At 39.0% G+C, this 27179-nt stretch overlaps 1 long non-coding RNA gene across 1 annotated transcript; it reads right to left on the bottom strand.

Annotated features, from left to right (window-relative positions):
* Window positions 1-10199: 10199 nt before the first annotated feature.
* LOC140879610 (uncharacterized) lies at window positions 10200-10586 on the bottom strand. Its single transcript, XR_012149470.1, has 3 exons — window positions 10534-10586; window positions 10355-10406; window positions 10200-10272 (listed from the first exon to the last, which is right to left on the bottom strand). It is a non-coding gene; the product is annotated as an uncharacterized lncRNA (long non-coding RNA).
* Between the last annotated feature and the right edge of the window lie 16593 nt (window positions 10587-27179).

The raw sequence follows: 27179 nt of genomic DNA, 5'->3' as shown, positions 1-27179 counted from the left end.
GTGATTTAACCCTGATTATAAAGTCATTTATGTGTTGCATATATTATATATATCATTGCTTTTGTATTGAGCTTAGAGCTCACGTCCAGTGTTTTTGTATGTCTGGACACCCCATTCGACGGGGCAGTTGTAGGTGCATGGTTGGGCACCAGGAGCTTGGAGTAGCCAGTGATCAGTGAAGACAGCAGGATTTAGCTGTAGGTTTTGCCTTTAGGGTTATTTATTTCGATTGGGTTGTATGATCGAATTTATTTATCCGGTTGTATTCTGCCGGTCTGTTTTAATTTAAGTCTTCCGCAGCGATTTATTTAATGCATGTTTAATTATGCTCCTAAACTCTGATTAGGTAGTGGATCCGGTTTGGGTCGCTAAATTTATTGGTATCAGAGCATATGCATGCAAGAGACTTGGGATATAGTATTGAGACTTTGGGTTATCCTTATAGGATTGATGAGACCTTGGGAGAGGCGATGATGCGGCGATTAGTTTGCCAGAGACTATCATCATCTGCAGAATTTCTGAAGATTTGGCTTATGAGATTCCAGAAAGTGCGGACAGGAGTGATGGATCGTGTCCGAGTTTTCAAGACTTCTACTCATGTGGATCCTAGCTTTGGATCAATTACCGGATGTCAGAGGCAGTGGCAGAGCATTGGATGGGACGCACTTCATGCTTGCATCTGTATCGTCCATACCATGATGACACTACTCTGAAGATTTTCCAGTCGTAGATGGAGAGATTGTCAGATAGACCTTCACCAGAGAATGCCTCAAGTGCCTAAAGCATGATAGGTTTCGAGAGTCCTCATACAGAACATGGTTTTTCCGGTATGCTTGTATCGATGCGTTCGGTAGGCACACGGGAAACTTCATGTTCAAAAGCATGATTTGATTACAAGAAGAAAGCTAATGGTAGATCGTGAGCAGAAGAGACTGACATGCACTGACGCAGAGCATAGCTGGTTAGCTATCACGAGCCATTTCTCCAGAGTTATTCGTAGGAGGACATGTAGAGAGACTTGGACGGGAGTATGCTTGTATCGATGCGTGTGTCGATTAGAAGCTTCATGCTCAAGAAACGAAGACTAGTACGATGATTTAAATACTGTATCGTTGTAGTTGTAAATAGTATTTCAGTTGTAATGAATCAACATACTATGGTTGTATCATTTCAAGTTCGATTGTACATTTCATTGTATTTTGAATACTGTATGTATTAAATGGGATTGTAATTGAGAAATTGTAAATAAATGGAAGCAATGATACATGTTTTATTTATCCAGCAATTCGTGGATGATTGCAAGTGATTTTGCTAGGATTGGCATTGTTTTAGTTGATTAGTGTTCAACTGCTGTAGCTCATGGGATTTGAGTGGGCCGACTGTGACAGTTTGACTTGTGGTTAGTCTAGGCGTTTTCCTAGGATTGACCTAGTTAGTCAGTGGACTATGTTAGTGCCAGCGATGAGTGGACTCATCTAGAGGCATTAAGGGTATTGTTCAGTTTAGAACATTTGGGCTTTATTCTAAGTTGTTTCCTTAGAATAGTAGGTTGTCTGGCCTTTGTTAGGTTGAGACTTGTGATGATGGAATTTCATCAGGATGACAGGTCGAGTATATAACAAGAGTTGTGGACTATGACCATGACTAGACGTGATGGGGCGCGACCCTATGCCAGTGTTACTCTGGGAGTCTTTTTACTTCAGAGGTTACCTGGGAGCCCTTGTGCTTCAGGAGACGGCGGTGGGAAGGCTACTCAGTCTAGGGATTTGGTGACAGTCACGATAGGGTATGACCTTGGATTAGATATCAGGTTTAATATTGATGGTTTGATATCGTCTGGTGTGTCAGAGATATCAGTAATAGTGTTCTACTATAGGAACCAGTCTTGCAGGGATTTCCTTGACGAGTGTGTGCTATGAGCAGATAATTTTGACCTTTGGATTACTTCTAGACGTGTGGATCTAGTAGGTCGATGGAATTCTACCAGCAATGACATGTGGTTGTCATCAGAGTTGTGGATAAAGTTTCCTTTTGATAGGAATTATTCAGGATCCAGGATGGGATGTAGTTTCGAGACTTCGACTCGAATACGAGGACTACTTCATGATGATTGATTTCATCAAGTGTTGGATCATATGATAAGTATTGTACAAGTATTATTGAGATCTGAGGGAAGCATGGCCTATACCCGTGAAGCCTTGGTGATTGTCCAGGTGGGATATCGTGGTAAGCTACCCTAAGTCTTGAATTGTCGTACAGTCTTAGCAAGGAATATGATCAGGAGTGCATTCGAAGATTGTGGAAATCTTTGGTATTCGTTAGTTATGCTTCTTGGACTTAGTTTGTCTTGATGTTCATCTCGAGTGAACAAGACAACGAGTAGTAGTGCTGAGACGGCGCAGGATTTGTGCTAATGACTACTAGTGGATATTGATTAACTCTGTCAGGGTTAGATTGGTTAAGTCAGTGTACGAGGCAGCTGTCATTAGTAAGACACGAGGATGTGTCATTAGATTTCTAATAGCTATGGTTCGGTTACCAAGCGTGGGTTTGTTGAAACCAGAGAGTTTTGAGTAATCCAGTGTTTGGAATAGTAGACTTGGGACAGTCGAGTCAAGAGTAATTGATCGAGCCACTTAGGTGTTGACGATCAGTGGTTATCTGATTTGATAAGTGTGATTATCAATCAGTAAATCGAAAAGGTCGATTAGTAAGTCCAATCGGTGATGATTTGGATGTAGCAATCGAGAAATACTTGGGATAGTATTTTGTTGTTCAAATGCTTAAGAGATGAGTACTTGGTACAGTCTCGGAGCAGGTGGTGCTTTGAAATCTCTAGGTTGCCGGAGATGAATTCACCAAAGAGTTTCAATTGACTTGAAGGCTCAAGTTAAGGGTTAACTTGACAGGAGACACAAGTGAAGGAATTGGTAACTTCCAGGATAGTGCTTTTGTGATGATGTCTTAAGTGTACCATTGGAGTTTGGAATCCAACAAGGATTGGATACTCATATGGACATCAGTTGTATGATCGCGAGGTGTGACATTAGCTGGGACCTAGTTCTCGAGTTCCAGCAAGGGGGTCACTAAATTTTAGCATGTGGTGCGTGAGATCATGGAAATGATCGAAGCAGTCGTTGATCGACTTAGTGGTCAACAAGATTGTTGTAGAAATTGAAGACTTCGCAAGACAGCGATGCAACAACTTTATTCTTTCCAGTCAGTAAATCACATCCGTGCTGACTGTTTGTCAGAGATTTTACGTTCCAGCTATGACGACAGTCAGAAGCGTTGTGTGACCAGCTATTAGAGGACAAATGTTTCCCATGATCGGCTAGGGAATCGACGAATTAGTCTTTTCATTGCTGTGGCTGATGATTTCAGCAAGGGAAGCACATGAACATTATAAGCGTAACTACAAGGAATATCTTGCCCAGAATGGTTCTGGAAAGGTAGGCATGTTTGCTCACCAAAGAGATCTTTGAGATGCAAATAGGCATGAACATTGTAAGCGTAACTACAAGGAATATCTTGCCCAGAATGGTTCTGGAAAGGATATGTTCTACATTGAAGTAAATATTTCAATTAACTCTACTTCTTGGGTATTGGATACCGGCTCTGGCTCACATTTCTGTAATGATTTTCAGGTGATGGGAAGAAGTAGGAGACTTAGGGAAGGTAAGACATTCTTGAGGATGGGCAATGGGGCAAGAGTTGCTGCCAAAGCCGTGGGAGATGTTTACTTATTGCTGAAAAATGATTTTAAATTAGTATTGAGAGATGTTTTGTTTGTACCAGATTTGGTGAAAAATATTGTTTCCATTTCTATGCTTGATAAAGATGGATATTCTTGTTTATTTTGCAATGATGTTTGCAATATTTACAAGAACGAATGTTTAATTGGTACAGGCGAATTGGAAAATGATCTCTAAAATTTAAAAAAATTGAAAGATATTCCATTGAATAATGTGCAAGCAATATCAACAACACACATGCGAAAACAGGATACTCTAAATCCGGCACACTTGTGGAATGCTCGATTAGGTCATATTTCTCTAAGAAGGATGAACAAGCTAGTGGAAGAAGGCTTGTTTGATATCTCTGATGTTAATTCTCTTACTACTTGTGAACCCTGTGTAAAAGGAAAGATGACCAAAAATCCCTTTAAGGGCCATGTGGAGCGAGCCAAAGGACTATTGGATTTGATTCCTTCAGATGTGTGCGGTCCACTTAGCATCACCACTAACCATGGAAATTCTTACTTCATCACCTTTACCGATGATTTCTCAAGGTATGGGTATGTGTATTTGATGAAAAACAAATATGAAGCTTTTGAAAGGTTCAAAGAATTCAAAAATGAAGTAGAGAAATAATTGGGAAGAAGAATCAAGACACTTCGATCGGATCAAGGTGGTGAGTACTTGAGTGCTGAATTCCAAGAGTATCTTAGGGAGAATGAGATTCCCTCGCAGTGGACTCCTCCTGCTATACCTCATTTGAATGGTGTTTTAGAATGTCGTAATCATACTTTGATGGACATGGTTTGGTCTATTATGGGGTTCACGGAGTTGCCACAATCCTTTTGGGGATATGCGGTTGAAACAGCGACACTATTGTTGAACAATGTCCATTCAAAGGCTGTTGATAAGACACCATATGAGATATGGATAGGAAGGCCTCCTAAGTATTCTCGTCTTAGAGAATGGTGGTGCCCTGCTTATGTGAAGCAGACAGTGGGAGATAAATTGGATGATCGATCCATTTTATGCTACTTCGTGGAATATCCAAGAAATTCGGTTGGATATTATTTCTATCATTCCAAAGAAACAAAGGTGTTTGTGTCTAGTAATGCAACCTTCTTTGATAAGGAATTTCTATTGGATAGAAAATGAGAGATGATAGAACTCGAAGAGGTTAGAGAAACACCCACGGTTGTAGAGCCCATACCCGAACAACCAAGAGAGGAGATACAAGCTCCTAGGAAATCCGATAGGGTCTCGAGACCACCTATGAGGTATGGTCTGCTTCTTGAAGAAGACCATGATGAGCCTGACCATGTGTGGGGACCTCGGGTTGCTAATCTCGTATTAGGGAAATTAACAATTAATTCACAATAATCATACAAAATAAAACATAATAAAACACAACTCAAAGAATTTATTTTTTTTTTAATATGGGCGCGGGTGCGCCCTATGCTCAGCGCCCCCGCGCCCGACCTGGCAGAACTTTTGTTCTACCAGGGCGCGGGTGCGCTCGGGCCAGCGTGGGTGCGCTCAAACGGCCAGAAAATTTCCAACATAAATTCTTCTGCTGTCAAAGCTTGGCCTTCAATCTGAATCATCAAAAATCAACTCCAAAACAGAGTTTATCAATTCTAAAACATGCATCTATACATGTAAAAAATCTCAAGCATCAAATCATGCGTTTAATACATCAATCGAATAGCGTAAAAGCATGAAATGATAAGCTACACTAAGTCTCAAAAGTGAGCTTCTAAATCACAAATTTCATGTTAAATTCAATGCTATCTAACTAACATTCTTCATCTTAAAACCCGAGTCCACACTTGCTATGTCTCGCTCCCGAGCTGTCAATGTCATCTTAGATCAGCTCCTGCCCCATCTGTTGCAATGCACACATACAAAACAAAGCAACAGCCGGATAAACTCCGGTTAAAAAACATTCCCAGTATAATCGAGATATAAAGCGTTAAATAAATCTTATCAACTTTAATCGTAATGACTCAACAATAGAGTAAATAACGCATATATCGATCAAGAATTGATTCATATAATATCGTTGCCATCAAAATTTGTATCCGATCTTGACATGGATATCCATCTATCGTAGTCATTCTGGACTCGAAAATAAGGCCGCCTCAGACCTTGGCATAGAATCAATTCAATAGCATATCATATAATCATCATATAGACTCAAACTCAAAGATCCACTACCTATGATGGATCGACAACATCATATAAAATCAAAGCGATAAACAAGTATGTGATTTTGGCGGGACAACTCAAGAAGCGTCATTCTCAAGTTTCAAATCCCTGACTTGCGATGTCGTCATTATACCTTTATGTCATTCAGTCGTGCTTGAGATGCTCCATATCTGGAAGATCAACACAATCAAACTCAATCAATTCTAACTCATGTTCACAATTCAATCTTCCATTGAAATGACTTCAAACCTTGAGTTATTCGATTCCGTTTCAATAGTGGCATTCTCGAGCCGTCAAACTTCAATATAAATCCGAAAATGAAGTGATAACAAGTTCTAAACATCAACAACCAACTCATCTCATATTCAACTTAATCAACCAATCAACTGTCAGACAAATTCCAACAACACCTCAAGTCTAGAAAAATATAACGTTGATCGAATCCTTCCTCGGTTTAAAACTTGTGATATCGAAGTCTTAACTCATCACCATCAATCTGAAAATGAGGTATACATAGACTAGACTTATCAGCTAGGAGCTCAATTCATTCTTGATTCAAGTAACATGCCAAAAGTTTAACAAATTCCAATCCGACAGCGTAACGGTACAAAATCGGTAACCGAAACGATATCGAATTAATTCTCACAAGTTTAACCATAATATATCAGTATCATATCATCCTAAACCAACATCTCAACAGCTATAAATTGCAAAATATATGCTGGAAATCATAAGAAGTGCATACAACATCAAATCGTTGAGCCGTATTCGATACCGAATTCAAAACACAAAGTTTCAATGTTATTTTTGAGTTCTGTTCCATAATCATTTCGAAACCTTACTAAATCATAATAATACTTACATCAATTTTAATTCCTCGTTGCAAGGATTTCAGAACACTTTTCAGAATAGAAATCGGACGATCGGATCAAAAGTTACGGCGAGTTAAAAATCGGAAAATCAAAAGGAAAAGAGGTCTCGGCTTCCTCTGCTCTCTCTTTTCTGAATTCATATAAGATATACACGTACCATGCTGATAATTCTCATTTAAATCATATATGTATTGCATAAATTGCAATTTAGTTCCTCAAGTCTTCATTAATTGCAATTCAGTCCTCGGCCTTCTTTTTAATTCAATTTCAATCCTAAATAATTTAAGAATATTAGAATTTAAATCAAAACTCTAAATATTCCCAAATTAAATATACTCGGATTAAAATTAAATAAATTCGGATTAAATCAATTAATCCCGGCCATTTGCACTTCAGCCCTTGAAACTTCGATATGTCAAATCAGTCTCTGATCAGGTTTCACCTTCGAATTAAATCATATTCATTCTTGAACCATGGAATTTAATCCTAAATTCCATAAATATTCAAATCAAATATTTAATCTTTTAATTTAAGAATTCCCGAAATTTAAATCTAAAAATCCTTAAATTCTCAAATTCAATATTTTTGGCTCGAAAATTAAATCTATAATTTCCATAAATTCTCAAATCAATATTTTTCCAAAATATGGAATTTAATTCTCACATCCCATAATGAATAATTTAATATTTTCGGGCATTACACCATGGATGTGATCCAAGGACCTTCAAAGAAGCTTTATCTGATGTCGATTCATCCAAGTGGCTTGAAGATATGTAATCTGAGATGAACTCCATGCATTCGAACCAAGTGTGGAATCTTGTAGATCCACCTGAGGGAATTGTTCCTATAGGAAGTAAATGGATTTACGAAAGAAAACTTGGGGCGGATGGGAAGGTGGTGACCTTCAAGGCGCGATTGGTAGCAAAAGGTTATACTCAAAGGCAAGGAATTGACTTTGAGGAAACTTTTTCTCCAGTTGCAATGTTCAAGTCCATAAGGATACTGTTAGCCATAGCAGCATGATATGACTATGAAATATGGAAGATGGATGTGAAGACGGCCTTTCTAAATGGAGATATTAAGGAAGAGATTTACATGTCTCAGCCTGAAGGGTTTACATCTATCAGAAGTGAGCATATGGTATGCAAACTTCAGAGATCTATTTATGGTCTCAAGCAGGCATCTAGAAGCTGGAACCTCAGATTTGACGGTATAATCAAAGAGTTTGGTTTTACTAAAAATCATGAGGAACCCTGTGTGTATAAGAAGGTCAGTGGGAGTGCTGTGACATTCCTGGTACTTTATGTTGATGACATTCTACTCATTGGGAATGATGTAGGAATGTTGCAATCAACTAAAGTATGGTTAGTGAGTAAGTTCTCAATGCAAGACTTGGGTGAAGCATATTTTGTATTGGGAATACAGATCTATCGGGATAGATAAAAAAGATTGCTTGGTCTCACCCAGTCTACCTACATTGATACCATCGTGAAGAGGTTCTCGATGCAAGAGTCCAAAAGAGAACATCTACCAATGTGTCATGGAGTGTCACTATCCAAGTCCACGTCTCCCAAGACTGATGCAGAGATAGTGATGATGACACGTATCTGCTATTGGTAGTATCATGTATGTGATGATATCTATACATCTTGACGTGGCATTTGCATTGAGGGTGGGTTGCAAGTAGATATCAATCAAACCCCGGTCTTCCACACTGGAAAGCTGTGAAAGACATCCTCAAGTACTTGAGAAGGACTAAGAATGTGCTCTTGGTCTACGGGGTGGAGAACTAAAATTGGAAGGCTATACCGACTCTAGCTTCCAAAGGGATATTGATGATTCAAGGCAACCTCTGGGTTTGTATTCATGCTCAATGGTGTTGCTGTCTGTTGGAAGAGTTCCAAGCAAGACAAGAATGCGGATTCCACCACTGAAGCCGAATACATTGCTGCATCGGATGCAACAAAGGAGGGTGTTTGGATAAGTAATTTCATCCAAGAGTTGAATGTTATTCCTAATGGAGTTGCTCCAAGGTCTCATCAGAAATCCAAATCTAAGGGAGAAATCTACCTCAAACACGTAAAAATACCACCACAAGACTCTAACAGACCTGCACAGATTTGTGCTCCTGCAAAACAGCAGCCCACAGCGATTACCACTTTGAAGGTTTGATCCACCTTATGCATAAATAAATATATTTCATTTCATGGATTTTTCAATCATTCCTATATATACTTTTCAGAATGCCAGTCTAACTCCTACTACGGCACTCATTCCATGTATTTGAGGTTCTGAAAATGCTTGTTCTTATTTAGGTTTATAATCTTGCATATAACAAGTACACTGTACATATGGGTTACGACATGTTTTCGACTCGGATATAATCCAGAAAAGCAGTGAATGAAACAAGAATTGGATGCTTTTTCAAGAGTAAATCAACCACCCAGGGCCAGTACACCTATATTCTGGACTAGATTATTCATCCTTGGTACCATGTTTTTTGTGGAAAATCTCTCACAAAATCCAGACATGCAATGTGTACATTAGTCATTACATTGTAAAAAATTTGTATACATGCAAGTTTCAAGTCGGTGAAAGCTTTCTGTTAAATGAGCTTGGTAATCGTATCCAACCATATGAAAGACAAGTCATCAATGGTTTAGCTAGTTTATACTTGATGACATCTCTAAACTATTGAAACCAAGGGGTTAATTGAAGTCTTAAGAATGGAAGTTTATTTCTGCCTTTCCATCAGTTGTGAAGATCCCTCACATGTTAATTGACTCTTCAGGGTTGTTGCTACGGCCATCACTTACATGAGACGGCAAATCAAGGGCGTAGGTAAATGGATTTTGAAGCAAATGAAAGATTTTTTGAGGCAGATTCTGATCCAACCGAGGATGACTTGAACATAAGGGGAAATAAAAACAAGAGCCCTAGGAGATATGTACCCCAAAAGAATTCAGTTGCCTATGCTATGCTCATTTCACTTTATAGGGGGACTGAAAATGGTGCTGAATATATTCATAAGAAATAGCTTAAGGATGCAGCCGAAACAAGTGGATTGCCTCGTGTGCCTATAGCGCCTGAAAAAGCAAAAGGGAAAGGGGGAAATTTTGGAATCTCGCCATGGGACTGGTACAACAGATGGAATTGTTGTTAATAAAACACAAATCATGTTTCAATCAGCTACACGAATCCATAATAAGAATGCATGAACAAAATGAAAAATACATGTACTGATTCAGATTAGAACCAGAAGTTTCTGTCGAGAGATTTATTTGTTCACCTTCGGTTTCAAGACCTCTGGGTCGAGGCAATTCCATGTGAAGTGAACCAAAATTCAGCTAAATTGCGGAGATTATCTCAACCAAATGAACGAAAATGAATTCAAAATCCTTACGAACTGGTAATTCAGAATCCAAACTCAACGATGTGAACTAAATCAGATCCCTCTGCACAGTGGAGATCGTATTAGCATTCACAGAGAAAATTTCATGTGAAGATATCGCCATGAGAATTCAGCTCAAATCTCACATCGGACAATTCAGTTTCATCACTCCATTCCTTCCCCACTTCTTCACCAAATCTGCAGGCAATAACTCAACATAATTCAACTGAAAACACGTCACGCAGTCATTGAACCACGAACAAAAGATCCGAGAAAGCAGAAGTAAGATAAAAAAAAAAGAAAAAGCTGGAAAAAAGACACATACCCAGAATCACAATTAAGGCGAATAACGCATAATTCAGCTCCAGATTCTCCAAAATTCCAGAAATGTAAGATAAAATCGATCCCGAGCAAGAACTTTCTCAGATTGCCGATAGGCCCAGTTTGAAACAACACAATTCCCGAACACCAAGAGAGGAGAAGGAGGAAATCTCCCACCGAAGGAGAGAGAAACACCGATCGAAGTATAGTTCGAAACTCCCGACGGCCCGAGCGAGAATAGCAGTTGCAAGGTGGGCTTGTCGGAGGTCACTTCAAAAATATTCTGAAGAATCGAGATTCCGATCTCCCAGGAGTTTCTGAACTACTTCGCCCCTTCCGATCTCTTCCGACCATCTGATCTCTACAAGGCTTGGGGTCGGACGTTCCGAACCACCCGAGCACAATTAAGCCCATTAACCACTTTTGGTCATTTTGGATCCGATTTCTTGGTCCGATTGGTCAACTTAAAATACTTTAATTATGTTTTACTTGTTCCAAAAACGTTTAATTAAATTAATCTTGTAAAAATTAAACTGGGCTACTACAAGTATAATCGCCTTCTATGACATTTTCTATGTAACAACCTACAGAGTCATTTGTTTGGCTTGAAAAAAAATATTATTTAATTAATTTGGACGCCACTAATAGTTGGATCTAGTGCAAGTGGGATATTGTTAGAGTAAGTTCCCGTTGAGCCAAGTGTTGGCCGATGGCCCTTGAGAGAACTCTTGTATGACAATCTTTATTTTATAATATTTTACATTATTTAATTTGGCACACCTTTATATGTATGCCCATACTAGCTGCATAGATAAAGCCCTTGAATATACAAATAGTAGAAAGAATCTGAGATGGTCATGTGATGACTATCATGAAACTCATATTTGGAATATTGTATATTCTAAACTGTTCCTAATCTATTCAGCCGCCACAAAGAAGGATAAAGGCCGCTTGAGCTTGAGACTAGTATTTGCGATGTGAGTACCACATTTCATTGGTAGGGGACATGGTGATGTCCAAGCATGCAAATAGGTGCTACTTGTAGAGTGCACTGAACAACCCTCCCTAAAGGACTTTCCAAGTGGTTATCACTTATCGAGTGGAATAGTCCTAGTTTATGGTTGTACACCATTAGTCCTTACGACCCGGGACAACATGGAGACTCTACATGCTAGAGCTTCACTTTGACTTGTTTAACGACTCAACTGGGGTTATCAGGTGTCAATGTTGGGTGTTGTGTCTAAACATATAGGAGTCAATGCATTGTAGTCGGGGATTCACCGCTTACCTACGAGTATGGATATCCTATGTGTTCTCATGCATATGTAGCTTGAAATCTCTGATCAGAGTAGGTGGTAATTAAGAAAGGGGTTTCTTGAATTACACATTCTATGCAACTATGGCATGACACATAGTTATCGATTCATTGACAACTCTCGATGAACCAATGGTTGTCGAATCGGTCGGGATATATGAGTTGAAGGGACCGTACTGTACGCTAATCATAATTGAATGGTTCTTGCACACACTATCATTTGATACCTAGGGAGTCATGTAAGCGATGCAGCTAGATGTTTAACATGATTGTTTGGGTACTATCAGACTTGATTTTCTGACGTTCTTATTATCAAGGATTTGATAAATAAGAATGGAGCTATATAGGGTATGCTCAAATAAGGGGCTTCTTGATCTCGAATCACATGGATATGTGAACCCACTGCTAGTTGTGTAAATGAATCATTGAGGGTCACACAAGTACTAGCTTTCTAGATCTCGTTGAGAATAAAATTAGTTCAATGTGTTGAACAACTTATAAAAGAGTTTATAAGTGAAATAAATTAGAAGTATGACTTCTAAAGGAGAATAAATGGGAAAGTAACTTTTAATTTGTAAATGTGTTCCAAGATTAAAAGTTGACTTGAATAAAATAATTATTTTTGAAAATTGTGATTTTCAAAATTATTATTATGAGCTTAATTAAATTAATTCAAGTGTTGAATTAATTTAGCACTAATGGGCCTTGTAGAGTCCAAATAATTAAATTAATTCAAGTGTTGAATTAATTAAACACTATTGGGTTTTGTAGAGCTCAAATAGAAATAGTGTTTAGTAATTATTATACTAGTGGGCTTGAATGAGTTGAAGTTGGATTTAATTAATTGATTAAAAATAAATGGGTTTGAGTTTGATAATTAATTAAATATTAAGTTCATGGGCCATGTATATATATATATATATATATATATATATATATATATTGACATATAATATATATCAATACAAGAGAGAGAGAGAGTGAATATGAAGAGTTAAAGACAAAATGCACACTTTTCTATGCATGCTTTTACTTTTTCCATGCATGCTTTGTCTTTTGTCATAACACACTTTTTAAGTAACAAGACAAACAATATTAACTCTCCAATTCCACACAATGGCAGAACACTACCTAATATTTTTCTCCAAAATTCTTGTCTTTCAACTTGGGAGAAAAGGCAAGAAAATTTTCAATGAAAAATGCTCTAAATATTCTAGTGCATATTTAGAGTGGATCTAGTTTGACTAGTCGTGGACCTAATTGGAAGAAAGAATTCAATTTGTGTGTTCTTGGAGGGTTGAATCCTTTTGAGCAAGGTGTGCTTTTGGAAGCTTGTAGATAGTGTCTACCATTACAAGAGATAAGTTGTTCACAACTTGGTTGGAGCCATAAATCAATCTTTTGAGATTGATAGGTAAAAATATCTTAAACACCCTATGGTTGTTTAATATTTTTTAATGCTACACATGTGCTTGGTTTTTACATAAAATTTTAAATTTCTGTTGCTCTTTCAGGCACAAGAGAACCAATCCAACAAGTGGTATCTAGAGCCTAGGTTGCTCTTTATTGTGTAGCATTTGTTGAATATTATGTTGAGGTCAATTTCTAACCGCATGAAAAAATCATCACCATCAACTTAGGGGTTGTTTTGGAATGTAAACAGAGGTGCTGTTTGGGAGGCAACCCAAGGGGAGCATTTCTTTTCATTCTTAGTATTTATTTATTTATTTGTTTTTTCATTTTTACTTACATTGGGGACAATGTAAGATATTAAGTATGGGGGAGAGGACTTAGCCAGTCATTGAGAGAATGTAGCCGATTTTTGAAGAATTTTTTTTTAAGAGGTCATAGTTAGTGATGAATATGACTATTGAAATTCACTATCCCATTATGATATTTAATTGATGACATGCTTTTGAAAATTGTTGATTTGCTAACCTTGGAACACTTTGTTCTCCAATGAAATTTAAACTTTGATATGGTTGTTGAATATTTTAAAGCACACTTGAGTCATGGCTTGTAACGCCCGAAATTATTTAATTTTAATTCGAGAATATTTAATTTGGGAATATTTGGAGTTTTGATTTAAATTCTAATATTCTTAAATTATTTAGGATTTAAATTGAATGAAATTAAATGCTGAGGACCAAATTGAAATTATTGAAGAATTGAGGGGCCAAAGTGCAAATACTTGAAATTTTGTTGGACACTTGTTATTATGTTAGGTACTCACGTGTATGCTACCATTTTCATCATAAAAATCAGAGGAATAACCGTGAGTGCAAGAGCAAAGAACCTCAAGTTTATTCTTCATCTTCAAATTCCAATATTTTGAGTTTCGGTTATCATTTCGATTCCGAAAAGTGTTTTGGAATTCTTGCAAGAAGGGATATCAATTGATGTAAGTATTCTATTGATTTAGATGATTTCGAAATTTTCATACGGGGCAGCCATCAGATTTTATTATGAATTGATGTTGTTGAGCTTCTATGCATTGTTATATCGAAGACGGTTCGAGGAACGGACGTTGTATCAGTTTTTTTATGAATTTCCAGCATTTATTTCGAAATTCCTACCTTATGTTGATGCTGGTTTTGGTGATATAGTGCTGATATAGGAGGGTGAGGAAGTTGATATGAATATTAGATTTGATAGAATTTAGTTTCGGTTACCGATTTTGTACCATTACTTCGTCGGTTTTGGATTTGGAACTGTTTTGATCTCTTATACTTGAGCTGCCATTGACATGAGTTAAAGCTGATGTTTCCTTGGTAAACATGCTGTAATTTCAGTTCATCAACAGGGGACGTCAACTCGAGAATCCCGATTTTGAAACCGGTAGAAGAAAGAACAAGGTTTGTAGCCTTTTTGCTTTGAAGTTGGGTTGAAGCTTGAGCAGAATTTTAACACAAGGTGGTGTTGTAATTTTTCAGATTTGGATAGCTTGAAGACACTTTAAAAACATCATACTTGAAAGGTAACAGTGGACTTCTACTTGAATGGGATTAAAACTCGAGATGGTTTGTATCGAGTTCCCTAAATCATATACGTGTTTGATTATTTGCTTTTATGTGAATTGTTGAATGAATCTATGATGTTAATGAATTCTATATTGATGTTATATGTTGCATTCATCTTGTGAGACCTATTCCTTGATTTTGAAATGAACTGAAGTGTTTGATTAGACGATTTGAGGAACTATATATGTATGGCCTGGGTGGTTGAGTTAGCCTAGCGTCTGATTTACATGTATGGTGGCTTCAAAGTCTAGAGAAACAAGATACGTATCCCCACCTCGATCGGGAGTATCGGTGGTTCAGTTACGATATCTTCTTCCCGGGATCCCAACCGATGAAATGAGAGATTTCTTGAGAGAAGCCTATTTTAAATCATGCATTGTATTTTACTTTATATCATGAGTTTGATATACAATTTGATTTGCGTGATTGTTGCTTTTATTGGGAAATATGTTTGTCATCAGAGTTATCCGGCTGTTTTCGTGTTTGTATGTGTGCATGACAACAGGTGGTTCAGGAACAGGGCAAAGACGAGCTTGATGAATCGAGACTTGAGAGATTAGAGTGATGATCCGGTGTAAATGTAAAGTTGCTATCACCTTATGTTAGGATCAAGAGTTATGGTTGTATAGTTGTTAGACTTGAATCTTGTCTACTTGACCATATGAGTTGATCTTATGTTTAGAGTTTGAGTTGTATATTTGTTGGACTTGAACTTTAGTCTAGAGTGTTTGCTACTTGATCATATAATCACACTTGATCTTGTTGTGTTTTCTTTTGCAATGACATGTTGTATTTTATGTTGTTGCCTTGTTAATGCTTTTTGGAACTTGTATGGTGCTCATTGAACTTGGTAGAGCTGATAAGATGGATCAAGGACAACATTTGACAGCAGCTGGGCACTATTTGTTTTTCTGGCCATTTGGCCTGCGCACGGGCGAGCCCTTGCTCGCGCGCGCAGGCCAAGCCATGGGGCTGCTGCCCCATTGAGCTGCGCACGCGCGAGGGGTGATCCCCGCGCGTGCAGGTCATTTTATATAAAAAAATTTTTGTGGCTTTTATTCTTAGCCTTAATTCATGAACCTTGGATTATTAGTGTGATTTGAGAGATTAAGAACCGGGTCGTCACAAAAGGTGGTATCAGAGCGAGAAAATTCTGGACTGAGATAGATAGCGAGCGGGGTAGATCGAATCAACTTCCTTGCTTATTATGTTATCATGATATGCTTTCTTTACATGATTGATTTACATGTTTTAAGTGCTTGCATATATATTACTTTTGTAGTAGTCCGTACCCAGAATTAACGATTAATAAGTACTTAATCAGGTAATCTTGTTTGGATTAAGTAAAACTTAATTAAGGAAATTCTTGATGGGTTAACGGGGTCCAGAAATGGATCCAGGACACTCGAAAATGGTTTAGAGAGTCCCAAGATTTGAGTAGGATCGGAACCAACGATCCAGGATCGGAGCTTCCGATCTCGGTGAGTTCGGAACCACATCGGAAGCATGGAGATCGGAACGTTCGATCAGGAACGGAGCTTCCGATGGGCCGTCGGTGACAGGTGTGTGGTTGCATGTGGAAAGAATTGACGCATGGAAATCGGAGCTTCCGATTGTGGAACGGAGCTTCCGATCTGCGGACGTTTGGAGCTTCCGATCAGGAACGGAGCTTCCAATCGCTGCCTATAAATATAAGGTCCGAGGAGTTCATTTCTTGCCAATTCCGAGTTCCTCTCCTTCGCCTAGTGGCTCTATTTTGGGCTTTTGGTACTCTTATTTTAGAGTTGGAGTAGGGAAGATATTTTAGTATAGTCCGACAGTGTCTGACATAGTAGCGGAGCAGTGCTTGTGTAGTGGAGCAGTGCGCGAGCTATGGAGCTGCAGCAGGGGTGTGCCCTTAGTTGCGGGATAGTCGCCATCAGCCGGCTGACGACGGACGCAGGTATAGCTATGGTCTCCTTAAATTATTTAGGAGTATGCAATAGCTTAGTTAAGGCTTTTAGAGCTTATTGAATGATTCATGGGTATTTGCATTGTAGAATTGTTGATAGGCTTGGAATGTAGAGTGGGACTGCTAGGACTGCCTGTAGTAAGGTACGTAAGTACTGACTGAGATTTCCAGCGGATATGCATGCTTATATGTGTTTACATGTTATGGTTATTGATATATGACATGTACATATCATCTTGTGCCTGTACATCTTTTGAGATGAGCCAGTTAGGGTTACTTAGCCCTGTTTGGACGTTTGATATCGAGTACCCTTAGGTACTGATATCCAGAGGACTCCGTGGTCCGCGTCCGTTATTTGGGAGTGAGTGGTCGCACACAGTGGTTAGCTACCCCATTGTGACGAGCTCATATCCCAGGCACCAGTATGAGTAGTTTGTATACAGTTATCCCTGATATAGATACCCTGTCATTTGCATGCATCATATTTGTATGTTTATCCGTATTTGCTTATTTGAGCTTAGAGCTCACGTCCAGTCTTTTCTGTTTACCTGAACACCCCATTCGACGGGGCAGGTGTAGGTGCAGGTTTGAGCACCCGGAGCTTGGAGATTTCAGTAGCCTCGAAGACAGCAAGATTTAGCTATAGGTTTTATTGAAAGTTATTCGATTGGGTTGTATAAATATCTGTTTAGCCGGTTGTATTCCGCCGGTCTTTTTGTATTTAAGTCTTCTGCAGCAATTTATTTAATGCATGCTTAATTATGCTCTTAACTCTGATTAGGTAGTGGATCCGGGATGGGTCACTACATTTATTGGTATCAGAGCTGCATGCAAGAGACTTGGGAGATAATAATTAGACTTTTGGATTATCCTTGTAGGATTGACGAGACCTTGGAAGAGATGATGACTTGGCGTTTAGATTGCCTAAAGACTATCATCATCGGCAGGATTTCTAAAGATTTTTATTATGGGATTCCAGCAAGTGCGGATAGGAGCGATGGATCGCTTTCGAGCTTTCGAAACTCTTACTCATGTGGATCCTAGCTTTGGATCGAGTACCGGATGTCAGAAGCAGTGGCACAGGATTGGTGGGGACTTACTTGATGTTTGAATCTGTACAGTCCGTGTCATGATGACACTACTCTGAGGATTCCAATCGTAGTTGGAGAGATTGTCAGATAGACCTTTACCAGGGAATGACTCGAGTGCCTAAGACATGAAGGGTTTCGAGCGTAAGGTCTGTAAATTCATGCAGAACATGGTTGTGCAAGTATGCCTGTATCGATGCTTTTGGTAGGTATACGGGAAACTTCATGTTCAAAAACATGATTTGATTACAAGAAGAACGGTGATGGTAGATCGCGAGCAAAATAAGTCGACTGACGTGCACTGATGCGGAGCATAGCTGGTTAGCTATCACGTGCCATTTTTCCGGAGTTCTTCGCTGGACGACATGTAGAGAGACTTGGACGGGAGTATTCTTGTATCGATGTGTGTGTCGATTAGAAGCTTCATGATCAAAGAATGAAGACTAGTACGATGACTTTAAATACTGTATCATTGTATTTTGAATACTATAATTGTATTACATTGGATTGTAATTAAGGGAATTGTACATAACTTGAAGAAATGATACATGTTTTATTGATCCAGAATTTGTGAATGACTACAGTGATTACTAAGTTTGACTTGGATCTAGTTGATTAATGTTCAATTATTGTAGCTAATGGGTTTTGGAGTAAACCAACTGTAATCTTTTGACTTGGGTTAGTCTAGGTGTTTTCCTAGGATTGACCTAATTAGTCGTTTGACTGGGTTAGTGCCAGTGATGAGGTGATTCATCTAGAGGCATTGAAATATTGTTCGGTTTGGAATTTTGAATTTTGTTCTAAGTTGTTTCCTTAGGACAGTAGTTTGTTTGACCTTCATGGGTTGAGACTTCGTGATGATAGGATTTCATCAGGGATACCAAGTTGAGTATATACCGAGAGTTGTGGACTATGATCATGACTAGACATGATGGGGAGCGACCCTATGCCAGTGTTACTCTGGGAGTTTTTTGTACTTCAGAGGTTATCTGGGAGCCTTCGTGCTTCAGGATTTGCGGTGGAAAGGCTACTTAGTCTAGAATTTTGGTAACAGTCACAACGGGGTATGACTTTGGATTAGATGTCTGATTAGGTATCAGTGGTTTAGATATCGCCTGGCTGTCGTCAGAGATATTGGTTGGTATTTCCTTGGCAAGTGCGTACTATGAGCAGATAGCTTTAGTCTATGGGACACTGCTAGACTAGTGGATCTAGTCGGTGGTTGGATGCTCTTGTGATAGGGGCTATCCAAGAGATGGCTTTGTGAACTGTATGGAACATTGACTCGGGGATGAGTATTTTTCAGCAATGAAGGTTTTCTTAATGGATTATATCTGATGCTAAGGATTGTATAGGACTATTTGAGACGTGGGGGAAGCATGATTTATGCCAGTGTACGTGGTGGTGATTTCAGGAGGGACATCATGGCAGGCTACCTCAGTCTTGATTTGTTTCAGTCTTAGAGAGGGATGTAATTATCAAGAACATGTTCAACGATAGTTGGAATCTTTCGGACTGGTATCACGTCTTGTGTTTGGCAAGTCCTAACGATCATCTTGAATGAACATAGACAGTGGATAGTATGTCTAGACTGGTGCAGGCTTGACACTAGTGACTACTCGTAGCAGCTGTTTGACTCTGTCAGAGATAGATGATGCGATTCTTTTTGATTTCCAATATTGGGTATTAGCGGACGTATGGTGGTTAGATCATCGATAATGATCGAGCCATGAGATTTTTAATTGATCAATGACTGTTGTTCTTCAGGGTTTACCTTCAAGCATAAGAAAGGTAGGCAGAGTATCCAGATATTGCGATACTATCTAAGCCAGCTTTGTATTCGAGGATTCGAGATGCTCAGATTTCTGATCCGAAGACCCAGCGTTTAGCTCGCCAAGCTAACGGGGGTAGCTCGTCTGGATTTCATTATCAGCCAGATGGATTTCTGTGTTTGTCTGGTAGGCTTGTGGTTTCGGAGGATGTAGAGTTGCGATAGGAGATCTTGTCTCAGGCGCATCGCACTAAGTTAAGTATTCATCCGAGGAACAACAAGATGTACAAGAATCTACGTACTCGGTTCGGGTGAAAGGGAATGAAACGCAGTTCTTATCAGTTGTTTCGAGATGTTTGGTGTGTCAGCAGGTCAAGGAAGAACATCGACGACCTGGAGGTTTGCTTCACAGTCTGCCTATTCCTGAGTGGAAATGGGAGTTATCACGATGGATTTTGTGACCCATTTGCCGGTAATCCTCGAGGAATTGTGATGCTATCTGGGTTGTGGTGGACCGACTCACCAAGTCAGCTCATTTCATTTCCTATAGCCGAGAGTACAATGTGGATCGTTTAACTCGGTTGTACATTCAGGAGATCTTTCGAATTCATGGAGTGCCTGTGTGCATTGTCAGCGATCGAGACCTCAGGTTTACTTCTAGATTCTGGGGGAGGGCTCAGCGTGTGATGGGTATTACTCTCAGTTTGAGTACTGCCTATCATCCGGAGACAGATGGTCAGTCAGAACGCACTATCCGTACTTTGGAGGATATGTTTTGAGCATGCGTTATGGATTTTTGGTTCAATCATTGGCATTGGTATGAGTTCGCGTACAAAAACAACTACCATATTAGCATTGGTATGTAACCGTTTGAGGCGTTGTACGAACGACGTTGTCGTACTCCATTTTTCTGGGAAGAAGTGGGGGAGAGACAGACTGAAGAACTGGAGTTAATCCAGCAGACAACAGATGTTGTTGATCAGATCAAGAAACGGATTAAGACTGCATAGAATCGTCAGGCCAGTTATGTTAACACCAAGCGTAGGCCTCTGCAGTTTGATGTCGGGGAGAAAATGTTTCTGAGAATTTCACCTTTTTCGCAGGATTCTCATATTTGGCCTTCAGGGCAAGTTACCTCCCAGGTTTATCGGTCCGTTTGAGATCTTGGAGATTTGGCTTATCGGCTAGCTTTGCCATCGTATTTGTTCAGTATTCACGACATATTTCACGTATCTCTGTTGCAAGGGTACGTGGTGGATCAGTCTCATATTTTGCAGCCGTCTAAGGTTCAAGAGAATACTGATTTGACTTACGTGGAAAGACCTACTCGTATCCTGAATCCTAAGAATAAGGTCTTGCGTAATAAAGTTATTCCTCTGATTTTAGTTCAGTGACGACATTGAGGTACTGAGGAAGTTACTTGGGAACTTGAGAGCAGGATGCGTCCAAAACATCTTGAGTTGTTGTGATTTCTTTTCGGGATGTATTCAATTGTAAACTCTGATAGTGAATAAAGGAATGTTTCTCCATGATTGTGTTTCATTCGGTACTTAAGATCTGATTTCGAGGACGAAATATCTTAAATGGGGGAGAATGTAGTAGCCCGTACCCAGAATTAATGATTAATAAGTACTTAATCAGGTAATCATGTTTGGATTAAGTAAAACTTAATTAAGGAAATTCCTAATGGGTTAACGGAGTCCAGAAATGGATCCAGGACACTCGAAAATGGTTTAGAGAGTCCCAAGATTTGAGTAGGATCGGAACCAACGATTCAGGATCGGAGCTTCCGATCTCGGTGAGTTCGGAACCACATCGGAAGCATGGAGATCAGAACGTCCGATCAGGAACGGAGCTTTCGATGGGCCGTCAATGACAGGTGTGTGGTTGCATGTGGACAGAATTGACGCGTGGCAATCGGAGCTTCCGATCGAGGAACGGAGCTTCCGATCTGCGGACGTTCGGAGCTTCCGATTAGGAACGGAGCTTCCGATCGCTGCCTATAAATATAAGGTCCGAGGAGTTCATTTCTTGCCAATTCCGAGTTCCTCTCCTTCGCAGTATAGTCAGACAGTGTCTGACATAGTAGCGGAGCAGTGCTTGTGTAGTGGAGCAGTGCACGAGCTGTGGAGCTGTAGCAGGGGTGTGCCCCTAGTTGCGGGATAGTCGCCATCAGCCGGCTGACGACGGACACAGGTATAGCTATGGTATCCTTAAATTATTTAGGAGTATTCCTTAACTTAGTTAAGGCTTTTAGAGCTTATTGAATGATGCATGAGTATTTGCATTGTAGAATTGTTGATAGGCTTGGAACCTAGAGTGGGACTGCTAGGACTGCCTGTAGTAAGGTACGTAAGTACTGACTGAGATTGCCAGCGGATATGCATTCTTATATGTTGCATTTATGTGTTTACATGTTATGTTTATTGATATATGGCATGTACATATCATCTTGTGCCTGTACATCTTTTGAGATGAGCCAGTTAGGGTTACTTAGCCCTGTTTGGATGTTTGATATCGAGTACCCTTAGGTACTGATATCCAGAGGACTCCGTGGTCCGTGTCCATTATTTGGGAGTGAGTGGTCGCACACAGTGGTTAGCTACCCCGATGTGACGAGCTCATATCCCAGGCACCGGTATGAGTAGTTTGTATACAGTTATCCCTGATATAGATACCCTGTCATTTGCATGCATCATATTTGTATGTTTATCCGTATTTGCGTATTTGAGCTTAGAGCTCACGTCCAGTCTTTTCTGTTTACCTAGACACCCCATTCGACGGGGCAGGTGTAGGTGCAGGTTTGAGCACCCGGAGCTTGGAGATTTCAGTAGCCTCGAAGACAGCAAGATTTAGCTGTAGGTTTTATTGAAAGTTATTCGATTGGGTTGTATAAATCGAATCTATTTAACCGGTTGTATTTCGCCGGTCTTTTTGTATTTAAGTCTTCCGCAGCAATTTATTTAATGCATGCTTAATTATGCTCTTAACTCTGATTAAGTAGTGGATCCGGGATGGGTCACTACAACTTTCAAGTATTTGATTACATGAATATGTATTTTTATTTGAAAGTATGAGTACGATTGTTTAATAAACAAGCTTACTGGAATTTCTGAAACAATTAGAAGCATGTGTTCTATTTCTTTATGACATGCTTACCCGACTATCTGAATTGATGGGAAGCATGTTTTGTATTCGTACCTTGATTATTCATTTAAGATTGAATCAGAACCGAGTCTTGATCAGAGGTAAGATGATTAGAGAAGGACTGAGATAGATTTGATGATTATGGTATTCTAACCATTTTGATAATCAGATATGTCTCAACGACCAGGACGACCACCTCTTAGACCGCCAGTTCCTACTCCTCTGCCAGAACAGAAAGTTGTAGCACCGACAGTGCCACAAGCTATAGAAATTCCTAGTACTGAACAAGGAAGTACATCTAGGGATATGACAGATATGACTGCCACTCCAATGGAAACATTGCTTAAATGATTTCAATCCTACAAGCCGCCAAAACTAAAGGGTACTGAGAATGCTGTTGAGTGTGAAAGTTGGCTCGATGATATGGAAATGTTATTTGATTCCCTTGATTATGGTGATGAACGGAGAGTCAGATTGATAGGGAACCAGTTGCATGAGGTTGCAAAGAGTTGGTGGGTTACAACCAAGAGAGCTTTGGAGCGTAGAGGGACTGTACTCACTTGGAAAGTCTTCAAAACTAAGTTTTACCAACGCTTCTTCCCAGTGTCTTATCGCAAAGATAAGGGTGCTGAATTTGCCAATCTGAAGCAAGAGAATTTAAACATTGAAGAATATGTTGCAAAATTTTCTACCTTGCTATGCTTTGCTCCACATGTTGCTGATAGTGACCAACAGAATGGTAGATGTTCTGATATTTACATGTAAGCTACTTCTAAATCAACCAATTATTTAAATAAACTCTTTATTATTGCAAAACCAACAATACTTTGGTAAAAAATACCTGAAGTTTAGTGCTTCATGAGCTATCTATTATCTTCTGTTACTTGGACTGAACTATATTAAGACTAATCAAATGTTTATAGGAAAGACATGCGCTCATCCAGTCACTCTCAACAAGGGCAGAGTACCTAGAGAATAAAGTAAGCACTTTAACATACTGACATTATATTTTTGTAATGTGTAGTGATATTATGTTGCAATATGTATGTCTTTATTATGTTCTTTGTTAACTTGCCTTATTAGGATCCTACAAGGTTTAGATATTGAAGTTGTGGACTGAGAAAGCGTGACTATATGCTTCTCACTGTGTCATGACGAGCAATCTTTTCTTTTCTAAGTTCTCTGCTTAGAATGGTGTTCATGATCTGAATCTTGTATAAGTGATGTGTATAAACTTAAAGATGCAGTTTTGCTTAGAGACTGTCGTTTATAATTTGTACTAGTTTACCTCGGTCACCCCACTCAGCAGCTTTGTTGTTTCCTACAGTAGAAAATACTTCACATAGAAAGAGGCAGATATGTGGTGGACTGAAAATGGAACAAGGGTCTGTGAGCGATATGACATCCAGACAATGCACCCAATAGCATTTCAAGGGATTCGAAGGGGTTACTGAATTGCTTAACATTAGAGTACTTTTCTTAATGATAATTTTATGTCGTAGTTCATGTTCTTTTACTGATAAATATTTTTTTAAGTTTACTTTTCATTTTAATCTATTCATATTTTTTTATGTTTGTTTTTATTTTTAATAATTTACAGTATGGAGATACAAATTAAAGGAAAAGAGATTGTTGCGGCTTTTATGAAAGCTCGGGATGCTAGCATGTGCAGAAGGAAGGAATCTAAGTTTTTCGAGATTAATGCATAGTTTTTTCCTAGTGTTCATTAAATTATAATTCGATTATTTTTTTATTTGAATGATTTATAATATTGGAAGACTCTATATTAAATTTTATTTTACAAATTTTTTAATTTTGAGTGACTTAAAATATTGAAAATTTGTGAATTAATTTATTTATTTTTTGTTTTTTATTTGAACAAATATAACGCTTTTTAAAGCGTTGTCTTTACCAGAAAAGACAACGCTTTTTTGAAGCGTTGTCTTTTCCAGATACAACGACACTTAAAAAGCGTTGTCTTTTCCAGAAACGACAACGCTTTTTATAAAAGACAATGCTTAAAAAGCGTTGTCATTTTTTAGATACGACAACGAATTTTTAAGCGTTGTCGTTTCACTTATAAAGCGTTGTCTTTTCCAGAAACGACAACGCTTTTTATAAAAGACAACTCTTAAAAAGCGTTGTCGTTTGTAGATACGACAAAGCTTTTTAAGCGTTGTCTTTGAGCGTGGTCTTTTACAACACTGCCTACGACAACGCTTTTTCGGGGACATTAACAATGCAAAAAAGCGTTGTCTTTGGCCGTTTTTCTTGTAGTGGATAGTGCCATGCCATCTATCAAAAACGCCAGACCAAACATCATCAGGCCAACCATAGAAGCAAATCAGTTTGAAATAAAGCCTGCTATCATTCAAATGGTGCAAAACACAGTCCAGTTTGGTGGGATGACAATCGATGACCCATATGCTCACCTGAAAAATTTTCTAGAATTCTGTGAAACTTTCAAGATGCAGGAAGTTTCTGATGACGCTATTTGTTTGCGTTTATTCCCTTTTTATTTAAGAGATAAAGCTAAAGCATGGCTAAAAAATCTACTTTCAGGTTGAATCACCACTTGGGATGATCTCGCAAAGGCTTTCCTCACCAAATACTTCCCACCGTCCAAATCGATGAAGTTAAGAGCTGACATCACAACCTTTGCTCAAGGAGAGTAGGAAACACTATATGAAGCTTGGGAGAACTACAAAGATCTATTGAGGAGATGTCCACGCCACCAATTACCAGACGGTCTTGTGGTAAAAACTTTTTATTATGGTCTTCCTCATTCAAATCTCACCATGTTAGATGCAGATGCAGGTGGTAATTTGTTACAAAAATCACCGGACTATGGATATGAGTTAATTCAGGAGATGGCATCCAGTAGCTATCATCCTCAATCCGACAGGAATGCAGCCAAGAGACCTGCAGGAATGCATCAAGTTGATGTATTCACCTTAGTAGTAGCTCAACTTGAAGTCATGAATAAGAGGATTGAAGAGTTAACTCTAGGGCAGTCTGCGATGCGTATTCAAGAGGTGTGGTGTGAGAAATGTGGTGCTGAACACTTTACAAAAGATTGTCAGACAGGCAATCCATCATATCGGTTAGAGGGAGGAATGGTAAACCATGTAGGGAATCAAAATCGACCTAGGAATGATCCATTCTCAAATCCATACAATCCAGGGTGGAAACAACATCCAAACTTTTCATGGGGAGGACAAAACAATAGGCCATATGGGATTCAGAACTATGGAAAACAACATTAGGAGGAGAAGTCAAGAATGGAACAGATGATGCAGAAGTTCATATCATCCACTGAGACCAGAATGCAAAATCAGGATGCATCAATTAAGAATCTGGAAAATCAAATAGGGTAGTTAGCTAAAGCGATGTCCAGCAGAGAGATGGGTACTTTGCGAAGTGACACGAAAAAGAATCCAAAGGAGCTGGTCAAGGCTGTTGAATTAAGAAGTGGAAAGAGAATCGAAGGTGAGAGACGAGGCGAGAAAGAGTCAGAACCAGCTGTATTAGAGAAAACTGCAGGTAAGTCTTTTACTTCCACACCACCACCCACATCACAGTCGAATATTGTTATTCCACCACCTTTTCCCTAGCTCTCAAGAAGGCCAAGCTAGATTCTCAGTTTGCTAAATTCCTAAAGCATTCAAGAAATTGAATATAAACATTCCCTTCGCCGATGCATTGATGCAAATGCCTAGCTATGCTAAGTTCTTGAAGGAGATTCTCTCCAACAAGAGAAAATTGGAGGATCATGCAATGATCAGTTTAACAGAAAATTGCTCTGCAATAGTTCAGAACAAGATCCCACCGAAGCAAAAAGATCCAGGGAGTTTTTCTATTCCTTGTGTTATTAATGATGTGCAATTTCATAAAGCTTTGTGTGATTTGGGTGCGAGTATAAAATTAATGCCATATTCTATTTTCAGGAAACTTAGCTTGGGAGAGCCAAAATCCACCAGGATGTGGTTGCAATTGGCGGATAGGTCTATCAAATATCCTAGAGGGATAATAGAGGATGTGCTAGTGAAAGTAGACAAGTTCATCTTTCCGGTGGATTTCGTGGTACTTGATATGGAGGAGGACTTGGACATGCCACTTATTTTAGGAAGACCTTTCCTGGCAACAGGAAAAGCACTAATCGATGTCCAAAAGGGAGAGCTACATCTGAGAGTGGGTGAGGAGAAAATTTACTTTGATGTGTTTAATGCACTTAAATTTTCACAAAGTAATGAAGAGTGTTTTCAAATTGACGTTGTGGACTCACTTCTAAATGATTTTGTGCAGGATACATTGAAGGAACCATTAGAAGCTGCACTCATATCTCCTCCTCGTGATGA

This window comes from Henckelia pumila, chromosome 2, assembly GCF_033568475.1.
Source record: "Henckelia pumila isolate YLH828 chromosome 2, ASM3356847v2, whole genome shotgun sequence".
Classification (NCBI taxonomy): Eukaryota; Viridiplantae; Streptophyta; class Magnoliopsida; order Lamiales; family Gesneriaceae; genus Henckelia; species Henckelia pumila.
This window is presented reverse-complemented; position numbering and strand designations above follow the sequence as displayed.